General features: G+C 39.7%; 1 pseudogene across 1 annotated transcript; it reads left to right on the top strand.

Annotated features, from left to right (window-relative positions):
- Positions 1 to 702: 702 nt before the first annotated feature.
- Positions 703 to 1,516, top strand: LOC308415070 (large ribosomal subunit protein uL29m-like; annotated as a pseudogene). Its single transcript has one exon. The product of its transcript is annotated as a large ribosomal subunit protein uL29m-like (transcript).
- Positions 1,517 to 5,383: the final 3,867 nt, after the last annotated feature.

The following is a 5,383-nucleotide window of genomic DNA, read 5'->3' as shown; positions in this document are numbered from 1 at the left end:
TAACAATAATAAATATTTAAAATATTAAAATATTGTGAATATATAAATTTAAAACACCAAGAAACCACTGTCTGAATACCAACATCTTAGTTAACAAAATCTTCAGCAACTGTAAACCAAGAAGTCATAGTTGGCAACACACATGTATATATGCACAAATACATAAACACTGTATAACTGTCACATTCACATAAAAGGAAAAAAAAAATATGGGGTCTACATAAAAAAATGGCCGTGCTGCCAGAGCCATACTGATACAGAGGAGGATGCTTGCAGCTAACCATCAGACTGAACGCGGGGACCCCAATGAAGGAACTCAAGAAAGGACTGAAGGAGCTGAAAGGGTCTGCAACTCCATGGGAAGATCAATATTATCAACTAACCAAACCCACCACAGCTCCCAGAGACTTTGAGTTTGCATAGAGAGACCCATAGTTCCAGGGTGCATATGCAGCAGAGGATAGCATTCTCTGGCATCAATAGGAAGGGAGGTCTTTGGTCCAGCAAAGGCTTGTTTTCCCAGTGTAGGGACTTGCCCAAGCCTTGTGGGGGTTGTTTGGGAAAGGGAGCACCTTGGTGGAGGCAATGGGAAGGGAAGATGGGATGGGATTGACAGAAGGGGATAACATTTAAAATGTAAATACAGAAACTACAAATAAATAAATAAATAAATAAATAAATAAATAAATAAATAAATAAATAATGCCTGTGACCAATCTAGTGGGTATTTGTAGAAGAGCCTCAGCATTCCTGAAGGCTGCTTCTTCCCTAGTAAATCCCAAGGCCCCTGTTCACTCCGGGTGCAGGTCTTCTCTAGGTTTGTTGCATCAGAACACATCACATTTCACATCTTTCCTCCAGTGTAAATTACGTCATACCATGATGTCAAGAAAAGGATGAGAAGAATATTTTTGATGACCCAAAGAAATAGGGGGAAGAAAATGTCAAATCTGGAGCTTCATGGACTGGCCAACAGCTGAGGAAGAAAAGTAACGAAGACTTACATAAACTTTGGTATGTCCTTCTGAAGGAAAGAAACAAGCTTCTAACTCTAGAGCAGGAGGCCAAGTGACAGAGATTGCCAATGCCAAGTCCAACGTGGTTAGAAAAGGTTATTGACTCCATGAATGTCTTAGATAAAGTTGTCCAGGAGAGGGAAAATGCTTTAAGGCTTCTTCAGACCAGTTTAAAAAAAAAAAAAAAGACCCCCCAGTGTGCTTGGAGAAGGGATATTTTTGGACAAATCATTTGGCACAAATTCAAACTGTGGCCTATACCTTGGTACCTAAATAAGAGATACAACAGAAGGTGGTTCTTTGCAATGCCTTTTGTGAATCCCTTTATCGGACTGAGACCTGAGAAACATGCCTACATTGGAGCAAGAAAGAGAAGGTTACAGAAAAAGAAAGAAAGAAAAAAAAAAAAAGCAATTCTCCAGACAAAGTTCCCTCATCTTTCCCAAAAAAGAAATCAAATATTGTCTAAGAGGAGATCCAAGTACAGTACATTGTCTTAAAGCCTGTTTCCTGATGTGAATGTTATGCAGTTTATAAATTTTTTGTCAAAAAATATATATCAATTAAAGAATTAAAGGTAACAATTCATCAGTTGACAGTGGACATTAGTCATAAACTCAGGCTGCTTCTTAAGCAGATGGAACTCTTACAATCAATATTTTTAGTTGTAGCCTTCTAATAATTCTCAGGCTTACTAAATCTAACCTCTTCAGAGTTGACTGAAGGGTTAAAAATAGTTGACAGATATTTACGTTTGGCCAATAAATTGTCCAGAAATAAAACCCAAATATTGAAATGATTCTGCCAATTCCATTAAAAAACATTTTGAAAGAATTAATTTTTAAGTATTTTAGTTCTTTTAAAAATCAAGCTACCATTTTACACTTCTAGCTAAACATTACTCTTTGGAATCTACCTCTTTTACAACAGTCAGAAGGACAAAGACAAAAGAAAGATAAATGCCAACAAACATCAATATATAGTGGGGGGGCAGGAACACATTTGCTAATGGTAGGAACGAAAACTGGTACAGCCACTATGAAAATCAGTGCGGGGGTTCCTCACAAAGGGAAATAGATCTCCTCTAAGACTCAGCCATTCTATTCCTGAACACATACCCAAAAGATTGACACTATCTGTTCTTCTCTGCTCCTTGCTATTTTATTCACAATAACCAGGAAGTTGAAACAGCCTACATGTCCATTAGATGATGCACGGATAATGAATGTGTGGTACATATATACAGTGGAACATGATTCAGCTACAAAGAAAAATAAATAAATTAGAGAATTCACAGGAAAGTGGATGGAACTCGAAACAATCATTCAGAGTAAGGTAAACTGGACCCAGAAAGACAAATAGCACATATTTGTTCTCATATGTGGTGGATGCTAAGTTTGAATCTTTATTTAGATATGTATGTTTAATTTAGAGTACCCAAAGAAGGTAAGAATATATAGTAAGGGTACTTGGGGGGGGGGTGTTCCAAGGAAAGAGGATAAAATTCAGGTGACATGGAGAGAGAAAGGAATAATGGAACAAACAGAGGTAAATGGTGTGAAGTATGGGAGGAAGAGGTAGAGGAAAGAGGAAAGAGGGGGAGTAAGTAAAGACCTTTGAAAATGTATCAAAGCCTACTGCCTATAAGCCTGGAAACTCCATTTGCGGGGACAGACATGGGCCTCCATTTGTGGTGCCTGAACCACGACCAGCTATTCCGAACTGGCCTAAGGGTTTGAAAGAAAGACTTTAGTCCATTATTTGTGTTACCAGAAAGTTTACTCCTTATTGGACTTCCATCTCTCAGGACAGCCTGCAGTCACTCCCACTCACATAGACAGTGTGGTTCCAGTACTATACCCTCAGGTAATTACAGGGGAGGTATGCAAATTCCCTAGCTGCTGGGTGTAGGAGTCACCCCCTAGGGTGGAAGTCTGTAAGCTGAGACTGCTGGATACCAGAAGGCCAGGTGTGGAAGTAGGCTTGTAACTGGGCCAATTACCATAGCAAAAGGCAAGCCTGTATCTCTCCCAGAGTTGGGGCACAGCAAGTTGGCAGTGCAGCTAACCCCAAGCTGACAAAGAGGTTGGTGTGAAATTTCCAACACCTACAACTTTACAAGGATCCTAAAATGAATGCATGATACATACAGATATATAAAAAGAGTTTACATTGATAAGACAATATATCCCACAGTCCTCTTAGGCCACTGTCTGGTATGACTTAACTTCTATTGTGATCCCATAGAACTCTTCCCAACAGTGCAAGCTGCTGTCATTGCTCTTGGTTTTCCTCCAGAACTCAGATGTAAGACTATATTATTGACATTACAATGACTCGTAAAACATAGAGAAATCAAACTGATTGCAACCTCAAAGTTTAATCCCTACTGGCTAGTTTTCATAGTGCTGAAAGGTTCTATGAATGTTACCAGGGAGAGAAGCATTCAATAATCTTACCCAGCTGGGAAACCTGCTAGCTAATAACCGCTGGCCCAACAAAACATGATGGCTGCTGCAAAAGTGTCACGGTGACTCTTCACCGTGAAGAGTCAAGATGTCTAAAGCAACTTTTATAACAAAAAGCATTTATTGGAGACTTGCTTATAGTTTCAGAGGTTTAGTCCATTTCCATTATGGCAGGAAGTATGGAATCAGGCAGCCAGGCAGGGGCTGAGATATTTACATCCTGATTCATAGTCAGCAGACAGAGAAATGCACAGGACCTGGTTTCGGTTTTGGAAGCCTCAAAGTCCTCTCCCACTGACATATATCCTCCTACAAGGCCACACTTAATCTTTCCCAAATAGCTCAACAACTGGGGACTAAGCAGGCAAATATATGAGCCTATGGGGGCCATTTTCATTCAAACCACCATCTGGGCATAGTAAAATACTGCCCTCTAAGGACTTAACTTTATATCATAGGTTAGCAAAGCTTTGCAATAAATGGTGATTAATACAGAGATGCACAAATGGTCTGAATGCCCAGAACAACAGACTGGGGAGTGTCTCTCTCTAGATAGAATTTCTATATCAGATGTCTTCTCCCAAGGCTCAGGGGTCTTCATGGAAGAGGGGATGAAAAGTTTCTGAAGACTCCAACAGAGGAGACATTGCTATGAAAAATTATTTGCCAGATGGAACAACATCGTTGCACTCAAAAACCCACAGCATTTTTGGTCTCATGCACCAGGCATGCACAAGATCAGGACAACCAAAATTCAGGTGAAGGGGTTTGTGAAGTCGAGGAGAATTTATGAATGTTTGGAGAAGGAAACTCAACTTTCTTCAGGGATGTGACCACTAAAAGACCAAAAATGTTCCGGTAGATTGTATTACTCCTGTGCACATAGGCAACATTAAGTGTACACAGTGAACTGCAAACAAACAAAAAAGTTGGAAGGGAAGAGGTTGATTTTATCAAACCATATTGGGAGCATGCAATGTCTCCTTTGGGCAGGTAATAAGTCCTGGGTTTTATAAGAAACCAAAAGGAGCAGAGTAGGCCAGAAAAGAGCTCTACATCATTTCCTGCCTCCAAGTTCATGCTTAGTTTGGGTTATGCCTTGGCTTCCTTCATCTCTGGACTGTGATTGAGAAATAGAAGCTGAATGAAACCTTTTCTATCCCAAGTAGCTTTGATCATGGCGTTTTGTCACAGAAACAGAAACTAAGAGAGTCCTGTTATCATCCACTACAAAAACAACATATCAGTATCACTGACCTGCTAATTTAATTTTGTGAAAATGAATGAAATTGGAGATCCTTATTTTTAGGTGAAATAACTTTCAAAGCAACAGCATATCCAGGTAAGAAAAGTGCCTTTGTTCTGGGTATGATGGTATACTCCTATAAGCTCTTGGGAGATAAAGACACGATTATCAGAAATTCAAGGTTATCAATTTTAGCTGTATAGCCAACTAGAGGGCAACCCAGGCTAGGTAGCACTGTCTCAAGCCAACAAACACATAACCAAAAGCATACCTTCAGATTTGGACAGATGCTATAGTTTGGACTATAATCACCTTCCAAATGCTTGTATGTCAAAGACTTGGTCCTACCTAGACCATGGCACTACTGGAAATGGTAGGAGTTATAGATGGGCCTAGAGATAGATCTTAGGTTATTGGAGGCATTTCCTCAAAGGAAAATATGGGAACCCAGTTTCTTTCTTTTCCATTTCAATCCTTGAAAAAGATTTAATTGGCTTTGGTGTATCCAACAATTCCTGCCATTATGCACTAGTTTGATAGAGGACCAGAAACAAAGCAATCATGGACTAAACCTTCAAAACTCAGACATGCATAAACCCAACACACACACACACACACACACACACACACACACACACACACACACACAAACA

The sequence above is a fragment of the Micromys minutus genome (assembly GCF_963924665.1).
Source record: "Micromys minutus genome assembly, chromosome: X".
NCBI classification, from domain to species: Eukaryota; Metazoa; Chordata; class Mammalia; order Rodentia; family Muridae; genus Micromys; species Micromys minutus.
This window is presented reverse-complemented; position numbering and strand designations above follow the sequence as displayed.